The sequence below is a fragment of the Odontesthes bonariensis genome, chromosome 18 (assembly GCF_027942865.1).
Source record: "Odontesthes bonariensis isolate fOdoBon6 chromosome 18, fOdoBon6.hap1, whole genome shotgun sequence".
NCBI classification, from domain to species: domain Eukaryota; kingdom Metazoa; phylum Chordata; class Actinopteri; order Atheriniformes; family Atherinopsidae; genus Odontesthes; species Odontesthes bonariensis.
The window spans coordinates 7,301,748-7,320,798 of record NC_134523.1 but is presented as its reverse complement, the minus strand read 5'-3'; the positions used below and the strand labels follow the sequence as shown (position 1 = coordinate 7,320,798).

The 19,051-nt window shown below is 39.9% G+C and overlaps 1 protein-coding gene across 1 annotated transcript in view; it reads right to left on the bottom strand.

Annotated features, from left to right (window-relative positions):
- The window catches only part of csmd2 (CUB and Sushi multiple domains 2), a 227,750-nt gene that overhangs the window by 179,817 nt on the left and 28,882 nt on the right, over positions 1-19,051 (bottom strand). The gene's annotated exons all lie outside the window — the stretch shown is intronic.

Here is a 19,051-nt window from a genome sequence, read left to right as displayed (position 1 = left end):
TTTTTATACCTTGAAGCCGGTAAGCGGCCCATGCCTTATTACAACTAATCTCTTCTAAGATTCAGAACACTTACAGATTGAAAATAGGAAAACAAATATACAAATTATTATGCAGGTATAGGAATGCAGCATGGACAACATTTGAATAAAATTAACCAGCCCCTTCAAACGAAATCAAATCTTGCACCCTGGGTGGAAACAGGAGAGAACAGCTTCAACACAGATAACTGTGATTACTGCACCTCAAAGATCCAGATCTGAAATCAGTAACCGCTCATAGAGTACTTTTTTTTTTTTTTAATAATAGAAATGCATGCATGTCATAGGCGTTCACTATAAAACACTGTACAGTGTAGCAGTTGCCTTATTTCTCTGCCATAGATGATCTCTGCTCTTAAAGCCAAGTGGCCCAAGTGTGTATGACACAGACACCAGGACAACTGACCAAAAAACTGAAAAAGAAAAACATTGCTTAAATTGTAGAAGCCAAGGCACATTTGTGCACTGTTAGTTAGCTTTCTTACATGTTTGGGGGAGAAAAAAAATAATAATAAAAATGAGTGAATTGTCTTAATTTAAATTACAACTTATTCTTTGCAATTCAAAATGCAAAAGTATTTTTCCATCTCATTTTTAAGCAGCTTAGCCGGATTCTATTTTACTCTTTTGTCGTTGTATTTATTCTTCTTTTTAAATCGACAACAAAAAGAGGAAAAACTCCATCACCCCAAATGAACAACTTAAAAAAGTTTACCTTTGAATCCAGCTTTGGTAAAGGGCCCCTCTATTCTCTACTCCGAGCATAAATAAGTGCCAGGACGCTTCCAATGTAAAGCAAACGAGTCTCCATAACTTAATAAAACGGTTTTAGGTTAAAATATCAAATACCAATGAGCGCTCGCTTTTGACCTACTTGTGGGGGCGCAGAGAGCGAACAGCTGCATCTAGTTAAGACTAATTGGAAGTTATCTACGTATGCAAAAATCAACTATATTTAAATATATTGTAGTATCCGCACATTACCGCTTCAACGGTTGTTGAAGTTTTGCTCAACCACGAAGGTTTTGGTTACAAGCACCACTGCATCTGCTCGTTTTTTTTTTTAAACTGTAACGTACCATCTCACAAAGAGACGGAGGTAGTTCTGTTTCTTTCACAGCTCCAAATGAGGTACACAAAAATGCATGTTGAATTGCGATAAAAGCTACGTATTTGGCCTCAATAATGTAAATGAATCTTATTTTACTCCAGCCTTCTGGCACTTTCGAACTTGTGCCGTTGACGGAAATAAAACTAAAGCAGTAAACAGTCTCAGCTCTAATTGTGTAGCACATGTGTAGCACACGACCTTCCTGCTTTTCACTGATGAAGTAATTTAGTGCGCTGCCGGTCTTGAATTACACAGATTGTCCCCTGGTGGCACATAAGGGGAACTGCAACACGTAGGACGAGACACCCCCTGACTGCAGATCGGGGCGGAGATCAACGTTGAGGGGGCGGAACGTTGAGGAGGCGGAGCTCAATGACTCCTTTGCGGGTGCCATCTGGTGGCGGTGCTCAACGTTGATGCTCAACATAGAACAACACATTGAACCGCAGAAGAAGACTGTGTGGAGGAGAAGAAGTAGATTTGTTTTTTAATGTGCTATTTTGCAATATTTGTGACAGACAAGGAAGAAAGTAAAAACATTTTCATTTTAAAATATGCTATGCTCTCTGTGACGATACACTGTGTTCTTAGTTATTAGCTTAGTTATTATCTTACACCACGGAGACGACTGAGAAACTCAGCGCTAACTTTCAACAGCATGTGGTGACTTCCGGTTTTCAAAAATAAACGAGAACTGTCAATTATTTATTTAAAAGAAAGAGAGATGTGTGTCTCTTAAAACAAGTTATAGTACTATGCCCCTACACTCGTTTTTTTTTTATAAATAACACCGAAGCTTCGAAGCATGCTTCAAACTCGCAAATCTGTATCTCCTCTCAAAATGTTTTCTTCATACTCAAAAATCTAAGAAATCTCCTCTTCAGTAAGACCTGCGTACACCAGAACATTTAGTTTTATACTTTTTTATCAGCTAAAGGTTTGGGGGTTCATTCACAGAGCATATTAACCCTGAAAACGTAGCAAAAACTGATGTTTTGCTGGTTAAACATATTATTTTCAGATTAATTTAGGGACAAAAGGAGACAAGATAAAGAAACTTCTTTTTTTTGTCTTTTGTAGGTAATAGCTGCTGGTGATATTTCATTGATAAAAATTTACACCATTCACCTGCAATTTCTCCTTTAATACGCTCATTGTTTTAGTTACATATTCTATCCAAATCTGTCCAGCCAACAAAGTGTTTGTGACACGAATATCAGGAATATCACCAAACCCATTCTATCAGTTCAAAGCCCTTCTGAGTCCATTTTCATTTATTTCTTCTTCGTTACTCACTATATAAGTTTGGCTGTAAAAGACCAAAATAAATTATAGATGTATTTGATAGCCTAACAAAATCCCTGAGCAAATGACAGAAAAATAAGTGAGCACAAAAAGAAGCATGTTCTGTACTTGAAAAAAAAAAAAACAAAGGAAAAAAAGATAGCTTTTTGATATCTAAATGTGTTTTTAAGCGTGCTTGTATTCAGTTTAGAACTAACTGACAACATCTGGAAATGGAATCAACCAGTTTGTAAAATAGCTGTGTTGAAAGTTTCCACCATGTTTTTGAGGCAAAATTCATCAACACTGGAGCATTGCTAAACTGACATCTTTTCAGATTTTTTGGTAATCAAAGACTCAAGCTGCTTGAATACCTTTTCACAGATTTCATTTATTAGTTTTTTACCCCCGAGTCCATGATTCTATCCTTGAATATAAGTTCATCACACTGCTTCTGCTCTTCTTACACTGAAGTCTTTCCATGTTACTCTCCATACAAACACAACTATCAGTTGAACTTGGATACATCGAAAGTTAACACATGTATCAAGAAGCTGCGAGAGACTGAGAGCACATTCTGTAAATTTAGTCCTTGCTTTTATTGAAACTTATTTGTATCTGTTATTTCTAGTTTATCTCAGAAGCAATCCTTGCAGCTGTTTCTAGCATGTTTTTAAAAAATGACCTAATTTCATATCTCCTTGTAGTCATTCCCCATCTTTTCGTGGTCACTTGATTGACTTTTCAACTAAAAATTTGAACAGTCACTTTAAACAGAGACCGAGGGACGCCCTGACCCTTAGGTGGGCTCTTAGGTCTGTGTAGGTTCTGTCAGTTAATCAAAATCCTTCATGTGCTCTTTGGATAATCCCATTGTAGCGTTACCGGGTATTTATATACCTATTAAATATAAGGATTTATGAGATGTTCTTACAGTCTCAAATAAACCTTACCTCGAATTTAGGGGGGGCACCACCAACCTAGGTTTTGACTTAATTTTAAGTCACAGTCAGGTCGGAAAACTGTTCGAAATCTTACGATCCTGGTGTTAAATTAATATTCAGTCTCATATCTCGCTACTTTCGTGAAGTTCTCGTTTGGTTGGACAGACATTACGTAAAGAAAGCATACGACACAATCTGTGATTATAACATATATATAGATATATGAGCTGTTTATTACAATGATATGATCTTAGACATGAACCTTTAAACAAACAGGAGATGCATGGAATATGGGTGATTATATAAAACACTTAGTGAATATAAAATAAAATATGGGGAATGGGAAAATACTGGATTTATTCAAATAGTTTGGGTTGGCTGACTATTTGAATCTAAATACTGTACTGACATTTCGGATTAATTTATCATTCTGTGAAAGCCTCGAGACATCCATCAAACCCACTTTAAGGTGAAAACGGGTCGGTCTTACTGTGCTGAAGTTCTGTTCAGTCGTTTCGGACCAATGGTAGCGGCCACGCGGGGTCCGAGGGGATTTCTCTTCCGCTCTCTGGGCCTTCCTGGCTGTGGTGGCTGACCCTTTTACCGTCTCAGTTGCTTCTTTCACCGGGAAACGGGGACGATGGTGTCGAGGGCTTTACTGTGGGATGATCAAATCCATCGTTGTGTCAGAGTTGGTCCGTTGCTGCTTTCTCTGATGAAGTGAACTTAAGTTCACAGAAGATTAATAAAAGGTTGCTTGGAGTTGGCTTTCTTGGTAAGAAAAGGTGATGATGGCGTGAACCAGCGGAGGTTAGGACGTGGATGGCGAGGGACGAACACAAACACGTAAAACGTGCATCTTCAGAGTATTTCAATCTGTTTCTTTGTTCGGGTCTTTCTTTCCCGTCTCCGGGGTCTCACTGGGTTCTGGAGGGTCTCCTCCGGTCGTCCGCTGCATCGTTATCCACACGTCCTTCCGCTCTCTCCTGAGATTATGGGAAAACTCCCAAACTCCGGCGAGCTCTTCTCTTCTGCTTAAACCATTTCTAAAAGTCTATGAGCAGCTGTTTTCTGCTCAAATCTTCTTCTGAAACTCTGGGTTGGAACCCTTCTGGAACAAGATCCAGGGCACCAGAGGGCAAGCGCAGACGCCTGAAGCGAGCCAGCAAGCACCCGAGCGCCAGAGGGCAAGAAAGCAAGAGAGACTGTGTTTTCCGCGGTTCCGGGTTTTGACTCTCGGAGGCGGGGCTTACACTACTTTTTCAGCCAATGACATGCTTGAACTGTGTGCATGTCTCTGTAAGGTGATCTGTGCTAGGGGGATTTCTGGATTTAGACAAAGGAACTCTGTGTTTCTCCATTACTCCCATCTCATAGAACATTTGTCTCGGTGATTCTGAAAACACCACATCTTGTTAAGATATGCAGATTAAAGATATAACATAGACTTGTAATACAAAGACATCAAAATAACACACAACGTAAAGACAATTATGACTTTCAAAATTCAGATGAATATCTATGAAATCGTGACATATGAATATTGAATTACACAATGCTAATTTCTGTGTTAACAATGGGGACACTAAACAAATACCAAATAGATACCGAAGGGACATCGTTAGAAGTTACTAGCTGCATATATTGTCCATTCCATATCCATTTTACTGAGTCCTTTATATGTTCAACTAATCAACACTGCAGACCACTAGGGGGCAATGTGGTTCCATCAGGCAGGTTGGGCATTTTCCACCAAAATCAGTTCTTTGTCAATATTTAAGCCAGAATCGTACAAATTGTCTCTATATGCGTCTTGTGATCAAGCGGGAAACCTGAAAGAAATTGTACACGGTTATCAAACACATTTAATATAGTTTAAGATTTGACTAAAAGTGAGTCTTCTTAGTTCATGAGTAGCCATCTGGTCGGATTCCTGGTGAAAAGGGGTGTTAAAGTGTCAACTTTCGAGTTATGGTCTAGATAAGATAGTAAGTCTCCCACTTTTCCAAGAGTGAGTTCTTTGTTCATTCGAGTTTTCCAATTTTAATGGCAAGTGTCTGTTGGAGTTCGACTCCCCAAAAGCTCTTAAGGGTGTTGTAAATTAGGCAGTTTCTGTCTCTTTTTCCTTTGTGGAAAGAAAATGAAGATCTGGTTTATATCCACATACGTAAACATCCCCCACAGGAATGTTGATTTTGTCAAAGTTTGAAAAACTCTTAATCCACACGGCACTGTGACTGCTACATTCCCCCATTCGAATCGGATCTGAACTCGTGGCTGATCCGAATCGCAGGTGAAGAAGTCCAGTGTGTCCGAGTCTGGTGGTTGCTAGGACTCTCAAGAGGGTTATGGTGGGTGTCTCGAGACAGCCTAATACAATTCTGACACAACAATGGCTATAAACGTACAATGGCTATAAACGTAATTTTGTTAAGCTTACTTAACCTACGTAGTAAATGTCTAATAGCTAAAGATAATGTTCATAAGTAAAGGTTTCTAAGCCTATATAATTTCAAATGGAAAATCCTAGTAAAAGCATGCAGATTTCTTTTGGAAAAAGATCAATGTTAGGGGAGAATTTTACTCATGTTAGAGTCATGATCTAGGATGTGGTATTTCTTAATAGTTAGGAAATGAGCACGTTTACTACCTGAGTGTGAGCAATATTCGCAGGACTTTATACGAACAGTAATGTGTAACATATTTGTCGCGGCGGCGGTCCTGGACAGGGCTTCACTGTACAGTAGCAACGAGTGATATTCTAACTAGAGGATCCATGGTGAAAGCTGTTGTCAGCATTTCACTGCTAATTTTGCTTTTAATTCAGTTATAGACCAGTTTCCCCCATTTGTAGATGTCACATGGGTGAAATAAGGTAAGTTGAGTGTGTCACCAGATGATGATAGACTTGAAAATTGAAGTTTTGAACACTGAGGTGTCCTGGATTCAATCTTGAGGCATCATGATTCTACGGAGTAGTTTTATCGTGATTGGGTAAGTGATATTTTGAGGGTAAGCTTCTTTGCTTCCTTTAAGAGTTAGCTATGGTTAAAGGTTTGGTATTCGGGGTTACTAGAATGTTTGTTGGAGTGTATGGTCCTACCTCCAGGAACAGGCTAGCATTTCTAAGTCTCTGTTAGCACGGTTGGGTTCTGAACTTTTCTTTTCTTTTAGTAGCACACTTTTCAGGCTATCAATATCATCTTGACTGATGGCACTTATTTCACTAGACCATTGCTGAGCTTTGATGTGGTCCTTGTCGATGACTCTGCTCATCTCAGTTGTTTTCTGATCTGGTGATGGTTGTGACCATGCAGTGTGTGATGGTTTATAGCGAGACCGAAGTCTATAATTGCGGTTGCGGTTTCGAGCAGACTGCTGGTCATGTCGATTTTGAAAAGACATGTCTTTTTGCGGGTTTGAATGAACACTGTGGTTTTCACTGTGGCAGTGAGTTGGTTCATGGCTGGGCCATGAGGATTTGGAATAGTTGTGTTTGGAGCCTTTCTTAGGCCGTTGAGAATGTGGCCAGTGGGGGACCTCTGCTGGAGGTCTGCCACTTTGTCCCACTTCTAACTCTGGGGACCAAGAACCAGGGTTCTGGGTCTGTGTGGTGATGGGTTCTGGCTGTTTAGCTTGTCTATGTTTTTGGAAACCTAGACTGGCCCATTCACGTAGCTGCTGAATGGTAGCAGTGTGAGGGTTAGCTATAACTCCTAAGTGATAGCTGGTAGTCGGATGGAGGTTTTGAAGGAAAAGAGTTTTGAAACTCATGTCTTCTTCCATTCCTACCTTGTTGCTGAAACCAAAATAAGCTTTGAGGAGGCGGTAATAATACTGCTGAGGCAGCTCATTCCGTCCCTGTTTAACCATCATGGCAGCGGTTAAGCCAGATGGGGTCAGCTCATCTGAAAACTCGCGTTCGAGTGCTTGGCAGAGGAGTGTATAGTCGTTCCGGATGTAATCGGGTTGACGTTCAATGAATCTACTGACTTCGCGGCTAGATGTAACCTTAATCAAGTAGAATTTGTTGTTAACTGATGCGTTTGGAAACCTTCGCAGGAAGAAATCAATGTCGTCCAAATATGCTCGGGTGTCATGTGGCGTCCCAAGAGTCGGTTCGAATCTGGGCACATGGCGAGCAATTTTGTCAAGCTCTTCGTCAGAGGGAGCTTGTGGAACTTGGGGTCCTAGAGTGGGAAATGATTGATCCGGTTTACCTGGATCATAAACAATCTTTTCAGATCTGAAAGAATTTGTTGTCGTTGAAGACGGGGGTGAAATAATTGAGCTCTTGTAGGCTGTTTTCACTTCAAGAAAAGGGTTCCCTCTGTCTTCCTGGGGGAAGCCATGTGTTTCCTGTTCATGTCCAGTCTCCAAAGACTGACGTAGGTCTATCTCAACACCTTCTGGTTTATCTGATAGGTGTTCCTGCTGTGGATGAGCGGCGTTTTGCTCATCCTTAGCTTTGCTTAGCTGTTCTGTCAACAGCTGCATTTGTTCCTGCTCAACATTAAGATGCTTGTCATCAGTTGGCACTTTGACTGTTAAATCCTGCACTTTCTGCAGAACCATGTGTAGAGATTGCTGGGACTGTTTTTGTGCTTGGTCCACCTTCTTCAGTTGGACTTGGGTTGAAATCAGCTCTTGTTGGCAGTTTTGAAGTAGCTGTTCAAGCTTTTTGTTGTTTTCATTGAGTTGAATAATTTGTTGGTTTGAGTTTTCAACCTGTGTTGTTAACTCTGTTACTTGGGCATTAGCTTGGCTGGATGCCCTCTCAGTGGCTTTAAGTTGGTGTTGGAGGAATTTGATTTCCTCCTGAAACTGTGGCTTTTTCTGTGACCGAGTTTTAAGTTTGTCAGCGGCTTGTTCCATCACTTGGTGTGCATGTTTAACGAACACCACAGCTAGACTACTTAACATTTTGGTCAGAGATTCTTCTTTAGGCTTTTTAGCTTTTGTCTCAGCCGATGGCTTTACACTGATTTGCTCTGTTTCAGGTGTTTTAATGCATCTTTTCTTTAAGGCATAACCCAGTATCAACTGTTTTGTTAAGTCCATCATCTTGTTTTTCACTTGTCTCAGAAAGGGTTCTTTCTGAAAATAAGTTTGAGTTTGGAACAAGGGAAAATAGTTGGGTTAATGTGAAGGTAGTTGGGAATAAGGATTGTTCTCCTGAAATTAATTTCTTCCTTTTGAATTTGTTTACTTGAGAAACAAATAAGGAAGGATGTTAAAATAAACACGACTGTGTTATTTTACTCAAAACTGGAAGAAATGCATTTAATTTAGAAGCTTATCATTAACCGTTATGGTAAAAAGAGGGAAAACATTAATGCTAACACAAAAGGGAACATACAAGCTCTGGGCTGTTGTTTTCTTTAAGCCTTAGTGTCTTATAATCAGTTCCTGTTAAGGTAATCTGATTTGGTGAAAGACACACATTTGAGATAAATTAGCTTCAATTAATGTTTCCAAATAACAAAGTTGGTATTGTTTATGTCGAACAATTGATTCAAATGCATTAAAGAATATTCAAATAAAGCTGGTATTCGTTAGTACCAAGCAAAATGATCAGCTTTCTTCGTGATCCTATTTAATGTGATCCTGAGCGCTCACATGTCCAAAACTTCAAGTGGGCGGGTTTGAGAGAAGGGAGTGAGGAGTTGACGTCACTGGTGACGATTTCTAGCACCGCCCACCAATAGTCTTTCAAGGACTCAGTTAATTTGCCTCATTTCAACTGGGGAATGAAAGGGTTAACTTCTCTCACAGACAGTGCACAAGCGATGTTGTAGTTTGCTCACAAACTTTTAAACACAGCTTTGCAACATTCACAATGCTTGACACGGCGGCCTCAGTTCAGAATGCTTCTAAAAGTCACCAACTTTGATAATAACAACGAATAGAGTCACCAACTCAATTTTTCTGCAGCAAAATTGGTCTGTCCACTACTGCCGTATATTATTTTAGTTAGGGCTTGTAAGCATTTTAAAAATAAACACACCCTCAGTTTTTCTTTCAACTGGGTTCAACAGACACGGCGTTCCGGTCGTTTATTTAATAATACAAAAACAATTGACTGTTTAAGTCATTCATGCGATCACGTTTTGTGACCGTGTGTATTTTATTTATTTATTTTATTCATTTATTTTATCAGGAGCGACGGCTCTGATTCATTCAGTTAAGCTCAGCAGCTTTAACTTTCAATAAGTAATCTGTATTACTTTATTTTAGGCGTCACAACGCTCCGTTGAACAACGTTTAAACTCGCTCCCCCACTTCATGGGGTTTCAATATAGCACCTTGATGCTTTTTTTATGTCCGGCTGCAAGATTACAGCGGATCAAAACTCCTGTGTTTGAGGAGGCTCTGAGTTGACTAAATTCACCGGGACTCGCGGCTGAATTTGTGATACTCATAAAAATAAAATCAACCGTGTTGGAAACTCGCAACTACGGCCAGGCCTTTAAATTCAGCGTTCTTACGCTGTGCATGCAATCTTTATTCTGGGTCGAGACAGCGACAGCTGGCTGCTCTTCTGCGGTGTGCAATTAATATTGCGCACCCACGGATTTGGAGAGTTATCATGCGTCCACGATTACTCTGATAAAGTGCTTTTAGTCATTCTAAGTTTATAAAGACAGACACAGCCACTGCTTGCATTGCTCGCACACAGATAATGAACCAGCCAATATCATGTTTATGCTTTCCTTCACGTAAGTCAGTCTACCGTAAAACGCCTCGCACGGCGCACCAAAAATATGTAGCGTTACCGGGTATTTATATACCTATTAAATATAAGGATTTATGAGATGTTCTTACAGTCTCAAATAAACCTTACCTCGAATTTAGGGGGGGCACCACCAACCTAGGTTTTGACTTAATTTTAAGTCACAGTCAGGTCGGAAAACTGTTCGAAATCTTACGATCCTGGTGTTAAATTAATATTCAGTCTCATATCTCGCTACTTTCGTGAAGTTCTCGTTTGGTTGGACAGACATTACGTAAAGAAAGCATACGACACAATCTGTGATTATAACATATATATAGATATATGAGCTGTTTATTACAATGATATGATCTTAGACATGAACCTTTAAACAAACAGGAGATGCATGGAATATGGGTGATTATATAAAACACTTAGTGAATATAAAATAAAATATGGGGAATGGGAAAATACTGGATTTATTCAAATAGTTTGGGTTGGCTGACTATTTGAATCTAAATACTGTACTGACATTTCGGATTAATTTATCATTCTGTGAAAGCCTCGAGACATCCATCAAACCCACTTTAAGGTGAAAACGGGTCGGTCTTACTGTGCTGAAGTTCTGTTCAGTCGTTTCGGACCAATGGTAGCGGCCACGCGGGGTCCGAGGGGATTTCTCTTCCGCTCTCTGGGCCTTCCTGGCTGTGGTGGCTGACCCTTTTACCGTCTCAGTTGCTTCTTTCACCGGGAAACGGGGACGATGGTGTCGAGGGCTTTACTGTGGGATGATCAAATCCATCGTTGTGTCAGAGTTGGTCCGTTGCTGCTTTCTCTGATGAAGTGAACTTAAGTTCACAGAAGATTAATAAAAGGTTGCTTGGAGTTGGCTTTCTTGGTAAGAAAAGGTGATGATGGCGTGAACCAGCGGAGGTTAGGACGTGGATGGCGAGGGACGAACACAAACACGTAAAACGTGCATCTTCAGAGTATTTCAATCTGTTTCTTTGTTCGGGTCTTTCTTTCCCGTCTCCGGGGTCTCACTGGGTTCTGGAGGGTCTCCTCCGGTCGTCCGCTGCATCGTTATCCACACGTCCTTCCGCTCTCTCCTGAGATTATGGGAAAACTCCCAAACTCCGGCGAGCTCTTCTCTTCTGCTTAAACCATTTCTAAAAGTCTATGAGCAGCTGTTTTCTGCTCAAATCTTCTTCTGAAACTCTGGGTTGGAACCCTTCTGGAACAAGATCCAGGGCACCAGAGGGCAAGCGCAGACGCCTGAAGCGAGCCAGCAAGCACCCGAGCGCCAGAGGGCAAGAAAGCAAGAGAGACTGTGTTTTCCGCGGTTCCGGGTTTTGACTCTCGGAGGCGGGGCTTACACTACTTTTTCAGCCAATGACATGCTTGAACTGTGTGCATGTCTCTGTAAGGTGATCTGTGCTAGGGGGATTTCTGGATTTAGACAAAGGAACTCTGTGTTTCTCCATTACTCCCATCTCATAGAACATTTGTCTCGGTGATTCTGAAAACACCACATCTTGTTAAGATATGCAGATTAAAGATATAACATAGACTTGTAATACAAAGACATCAAAATAACACACAACGTAAAGACAATTATGACTTTCAAAATTCAGATGAATATCTATGAAATCGTGACATATGAATATTGAATTACACAATGCTAATTTCTGTGTTAACAATGGGGACACTAAACAAATACCAAATAGATACCGAAGGGACATCGTTAGAAGTTACTAGCTGCATATATTGTCCATTCCATATCCATTTTACTGAGTCCTTTATATGTTCAACTAATCAACACTGCAGACCACTAGGGGGCAATGTGGTTCCATCAGGCAGGTTGGGCATTTTCCACCAAAATCAGTTCTTTGTCAATATTTAAGCCAGAATCGTACAAATTGTCTCTATATGCGTCTTGTGATCAAGCGGGAAACCTGAAAGAAATTGTACACGGTTATCAAACACATTTAATATAGTTTAAGATTTGACTAAAAGTGAGTCTTCTTAGTTCATGAGTAGCCATCTGGTCGGATTCCTGGTGAAAAGGGGTGTTAAAGTGTCAACTTTCGAGTTATGGTCTAGATAAGATAGTAAGTCTCCCACTTTTCCAAGAGTGAGTTCTTTGTTCATTCGAGTTTTCCAATTTTAATGGCAAGTGTCTGTTGGAGTTCGACTCCCCAAAAGCTCTTAAGGGTGTTGTAAATTAGGCAGTTTCTGTCTCTTTTTCCTTTGTGGAAAGAAAATGAAGATCTGGTTTATATCCACATACGTAAACATCCCCCACAGGAATGTTGATTTTGTCAAAGTTTGAAAAACTCTTAATCCACACGGCACTGTGACTGCTACACCATGAAAATACTAAAAGATAAACCTACTATTCATAGTCACAATCAGAAAGAATGGCCACATTTTGATGTATGATATATGATATGTCACTGGTCCTTTAATGGGTACAATATCAGTTGTTAGTAATGATTATCTTAACTGAGTAATATGAGTAACCTTAATATGAGTAACCAGTGATACAGGTTTTAGCTAAGTGCCTGTTCTTATTAGCACCAGCTTCCCAGTGCAGCTTTGCCCGATCTGGCTATCAAATCAACTTGGGCCACCCACTTAACTGTAGAACTTTTGAACACACGCAAGCAAATTAAAAGGTAGGTGTCTGTTATGATTGTTAATAATTCCAGGTTGAGCCATCTAATATAGATGAATATAAATGTTTTGATTTATGGATTGTTATGAGGGACAATGTTGCCCACCTAACTTAACTAACTCTGGAAATCCTGCCACCCAAGTGTCACTTTGAGTGTCATTTCCTGTTCCAACATCTGCTCTCTCACTGCATGTGTATCCCGCTCTTTACAATCTATTACCGTCCGTCCTTTTATCTCTTTGTATTAAAACAAGCCTCAGCCATTTGCTAAATCCTTAAGTACCACATCGGAGGTGGGGAAAATCAAACATAAAACGAGTTAGACCAAAAAAAAAGAAGATTACTCTGACTTATCCACGATTTTGCTCCTCTGTTCAAGATTGTCACTGTAGGATATCAGCTAAACGATTGGACACGTGTCCATGCAAATACCCCTTTGCTGACCACAAATTGTGCTGGAAGGCATCCATCGTGGTTAAGCAGCACACTGCAGGGAAGGAGCTTTGATGGCGGGTATAATGCTGGGGACTGAGGAGAGGGGCAATCAACAAACTAGGAGGGATCGTTGCAGCATCCAAACAGTGATCATCTGGTGAGTCAGATAGGGCTCTGAATCATATTCCAAGCTCAGGCGAAACAAAATGGAGACACACCGAGGCTGACTTCACATGTGAAGGTTGTGAAGATTAAATATTGCGATGTGATATGGGCTGTGGCAATCTGAGGAATGCAGCCGGTTCTGTGAAAAATATCTGCCATGGGATTGCCTCTTATCGTGGAAAAGATGTGAGATATGATTACGACTGAGACTTACAAAAGAATGGATCTGCCGCACAGGTGTCTCAAGTGAGACAAATTGATGGTGGGAAGATGAGAGCAAGTGAGGGCCAAAGGATGTGAGAGGAGCAAAAAGTTTTCAAAAATAGGACAGTTGTGAAAAATCTGTTTCTATTATACAGAAAGCTGAGTAACATCAGAAATTAGGTCCTCTGAGGAAAAGAGCAGGTCAATGTGTGCATAGCTGCTTCCACAGTTTGAAGTTTATATATGATGTAAGAGTAAGCGCATGTGTGCGTGCGGGGAGAGGTCTATTAAGAGGGCTTTCCACCTGACTGGCCTCAGCATCATCTCAAAGAAGAACCTCTGCTTCCAATTATCCCACCAGGACCCATGGGAAGGAGAGACAGACAGGGAGCGAGACCGAGTGCTGGACGTTGGCTGTGAGGCCAAAGACAGGAGATATTGTGAAGAGGAGGTGGCAGCGGTAGAGGAAGGACAGAAGATGAATTGCAGGGAGGCAACAGCGACACATCAGTACGTGACAATGTAAAACTCCCAACTGTGAGCCTGAGTTGAGCGAGGATGAATCACGGTGAAAACCTTCTTCATTAGGCTGTATGCGGCTATTCAGTGATTTATGCCTGCGTGCTTGCAAACACACACATGCAGTTTTACACATTTCAACATTGTTGTGTGTGTTTGTGATCTCTCCCTCAACTACATGCATGTTTGCTAGTGTAAATAAACAGAGACTAAATCAGGTAATTCCGTCCATTCATTTTATATACTCAGTGTGAGTGAGTGTGTGTGTGTGTGTGTGGTTTTAAGGGTGGAAGGTAGCCTAAGTACAGTGCTGATGCAGCTGAATTTTTCCCAGAAGGAGGGAAGAGGCGAGATAAAAAAAGAAGAAAAATAGATACAGCAGCAAGATTTTGATGGCTGAGTAGAGGAAAGACATTAGCCAATAAATGATGGGTGGTAAGAGAGAGGGGAAAGAAGTGCACAGAGTGTTTGCATTACAGTGTGTGTGTGTGTGTGTGTGTGTGTGAGAGAGAGAGAGAGTGTATTATTCCCATACAAAACCTGTGCAGCTATATACCTTGTCAGTGGTCAAGGCCAGGGGATGATGTTCGGTTGTGCTCTGTGAGCTTTAACTCTGCGATGACTGCCTGTCACCCTGCTGTGAACTACACACACTCACAAAGACTCACACAGATTTTCACTAGTGTGTAAACAACAGCCTATCTCATGGCTACCACTTAGCTTTGTCACTTTGCCAGGGACACAAGTGGCACGGCATTGAATTAGTTTTATTTTATCCCTAATTATTTTTCAGCCCGAGGATTATTGCAAAGCGATTTGTGCAGAGCCGTGGAAAACACGGGGGACCTGTGAACGTCACCTTGTTCCATTTATTAGCCTTGATTTGTTTGCTGTAAGTGCAATTGACTTATGTCCATATAAAGAAGGGGGAGGGGGGCACATGAACAAAGGATTAATTTCTGTTATTTGCTTCTCTTCTTTCAGAGCTTTTATGTCACTGCTGAAGGATTCTACACCAAGGCTTTAAATGAACTAAACTGAACAATATATTTATGTGGCACCCTTTAAACAAAAGTTTAACACAAAGTGCCTTACAAAGAAAAGCAAGAAAGGAAAAAAAAATTAATCTGCAATGTTGTTTATTTAGAGGTTAATGTACTATTCACAGTCATACTACTTGCTCCATATACCGAATGTTATGTACAGAGTGGAGAATAAGTATTTGACACATCATAATTTTATTTCTAAGTGGGCTATTGAAACCAAACTCAATACTTTTTTCCTGTCATTTCACTTTATTACGCATAACTCAATTTGTGGACTTAAATGTTTAGATGTCTTTGTATGAATGGAATACTCGAGTTGATATTGGCATGTGGTGAAAATTTTGTGTCAACAGACCCTTATATGTCGCCACAAAGGCATTTATGTTGCGGGAAAGATGCAGATAACATCAGGGCAATCTAATATGCTGTTAATCGAGAACAGAGAGCCTGAGGATAAGCCAGTCACAATAACTTGCCCACTGGTAGACACTCCAAGAGAAGTAAATTATTGTCTGTGTGTAAGCCGATTACACCATATTTACTCCAAATCCTAGGTGGAATTAGATTTAAGAAACACATCTAATTTAAGATGATGGCCCACTCATCTGGTTAAACATTGTTCCGTCACTGCTCCACTTCTTCACTCTCACTCATCTTCAATGTGTATTGTGATCACTTCTGTCATTCTGCACTAACAATAACTAGTGAGCCCTGAGCCGCCAACTCCAACACCAAGTTAAAAAAGTAAGGCATTGAATGGCTGTTTAGACAGTGTGAACTACTTTTTGTTTTTATCAGTGCATTGGTTTTCTCTCTTACACTTGCGCTCTGGTGTTCTGATTCCATTACTGTGCTGTTTTCAAATTTATTTGTGTTCTCACAGCCAGTGCTGAAACACACTTTTATTTAGTTGCTCTTATTTTCTCTGCAAAATTTCATATCTTTAAATCTGCTCAAGTCTCTGCAAGTATTTTCTCCTCCCTGTTGCATCTTCTACACTTCTCACTTTGCATTTTTTTCCCTTATATCATCTGTCGCTCTCTCTCGCTCTCCCTCTTTCTCGAGAGACACTGGTCTGTTAATGACTTCACTGCGGTTTGTGTCTTAGTTGGAACTGACTGCGGTGGATTTTCCTCACCGTCAGCGTTTAGCGTCACAGACATCTGAGAGGCTCTTCCAGTTGCACAGTTTAGCCAAGATCTGCAATGCTCGTAAATTCACGTGTGCATTGATATTAACATTCAGCCATGACAACATTCAAGTTGCAAAAATATCAGTCGTGTTTGAAATATATTGAGGGATGTGTGGGAAAGCAGTGGATGAGATTTACAAACCATTGCCGGTGCTGTCTAGTCTCACTTTTTTTGGTAGAGCTAAAAATATTTTGGAAAATCGGATTAACAGCTTAAACTAGCAGGAATCCAAAACTGAAAAGTATATTTATAGTACTGGGATAATAATGATTTTTGGCTAATCTTGACTTTCAACCACCTCATTATGAATATCTATAGATATATATGTAAAATATGTAATATGCATATTGGTATTTTGATAAAAGGTCCAGATTTGTCAACAAAAATGACAAAAGGAATAGCTTTGATAAACTGAAAATAAAAGAAATTTCTCAGCACACAATTATCAGAATCTAATTGAATTTATTGAATTTATTCGAAAAAAAACAAAAAAACAAAACAACAAAACAGGTAAAGTTCTTCTGTTTTTTTAATTTTTTAAAATGAAAATGAAATAATGATTTTATGTCGTTACAAGTTTATTTTTGTTTCCGGCTTCAGTGATGAGGAAGTAACAGCACCAGAACAGCAACACTTTTAAAGCCTACAAGGCGAACACCAAAAAGTCCTCGTTTAAGCAGTTTCTTAAGGAGTTTTACAAGTATAAAAGTGTCAAGATGCTTTCAGGGTGGGCTGTACTCAAGAAACTCAATGAAAGAAGTTAAGGTTGGTAAGAACTGTAATAAAAAAATCACAACGCAAGGCAGTTCAAAAGCTTTGAGCTGGAACAATGTGGAGTGATCATTTCATCCCATCACAAAGGCTGTACACTGAGCCAAGAATGGCTCGTAAATTACATAATCTCTCAGAGATCGTTTTCTATGACCACATAAGAACAAAATCATGTTCCCTGGGGATTAAATTCATCAGTTTCCTGTTTGGTGACGAAATTATCCAGCCACAAGTGAAAGAATACCCTACCTTTGGTAAAATAAGGTGGAGATTCCATCATGCTGTGTGGCCGCTTTGCTGCCTCTCAAACTGTTTGCAGCGAATGTAAAGGAAGGGCAAAATAAGAGAATTGTGGTAGTAAACTAGGTCTGAGGTGAAATCCAAGGTCTTTCAACGAGACAACAACCTAAAAAGGAGAACTTTGCAGACATATAAATGTGTGAAAAGTTTGGTGGCAACCTGAAATTTGCCATTGCAAAAGGAAACCCTCCCTCAATCCCAACTCATCACATACTGCCCCTTGGTCAGGAGACTGATCATTGGTTTTCAACATGTACAGGTACTCCTACGGCATCACCTTTAGATTTTCAACTTCTTCGGGTGAGCTACAGTATTTGCCATGGCAACGTAGAAAATGTCTGCAAAGCTTTCCGCAATAAATAGTATATTGTTGTGTGTTTAAATGGCGAACTAGTATGTTTTTCCAATCAAAATCAAGTACTTTTATTCCAAAACCTTTTTTTTTTTAAATCTTTTTTATTGAGAAAAAGAAACAAGAGAAGTGACAATGACTTATCGGTAAGGTTACATAAGATTTTATCTTTTTTAAAACACACAGAACACCCCCACCCTTGCATACACCCACCCTGACTAGACCAAAATAATAATATTAATAAGAAGAAGGTTTTAGTAAAAGGTAACTATAAATAGATACACCTGAATAAAATTAAGACACAAATAAATTAATAGGATTTCAATGAGGGATAGCATGACTACAGAGCTCTGCATGCCGGGCCAAGTGTGCTATAGTGCGGGCTCAAGCCACAAGACTCTAAAGAATACTGACATCTTCTAGCTTAGTCTATCAGTGTGTTGGAAATGATTCGAGAGGAGTGGCACAAACTACCAGCAGACAGGGAGTTTTTACATGCTCCGAAAATATTTAGCAAAATTGGTTCAATTACTTTTATTTCGCAAAATATCTAAAATTATGTACTTTAAATTCATAGGTGGAAATAACTCTGAGCATCATTTTATCCTGCAAAGACCACTTTCATGGTCATAAACATTTTTGAGTGGCCTCTTTGTCTGCAAAGCTATTAAGCCGCATGATTACTGCTTTAAATACCAGGAATTTTTAACTGAAAGTGAGAGGGCTGAAGGCAACCTCATCAAGACCAAATCGTACCCTTGGGCAAAGTGACGCAGGACATTACAGCTTACTCAACAAGAAAGGATGAAAAGGCTGATAGAAATATAGTGTAACTGTGTGTGAAACCGGTCCAGTTAACTGCAGGAATCAAATCTTGTGTGTGGGAACGAGTGCCATTTTAACCTCCACTGGACAACACAGTCAGCTTTTTGTTTCACTGCAGATAGAGGTTGTGATGAGTCATATACATACACACACACATGCACACACAAACACACTGCCAGCAACAGTTTACAATTCAGCAACAACAATTTAAGAATATTATACAATACGGCTGAGAATAATATTCATTTGGTGTTGTTTGTTTGTGTGCGTGTGGAAGTGTGGAAGTGGATACAGCAAGTTGTGACAAGGCTTTAGAAAATGATCAAGGAGAGACGAGGGACAGACAAAAGAGATCACAGTAAAAACAAGCAGGAAACAAGATGAAAGAAATCTGCCAAGATTAATACAAACATGTCTGTCATCTCTATTGCATTTCACTTTTTGATTATGTATATATTTCTTCAGCGGTAAGGC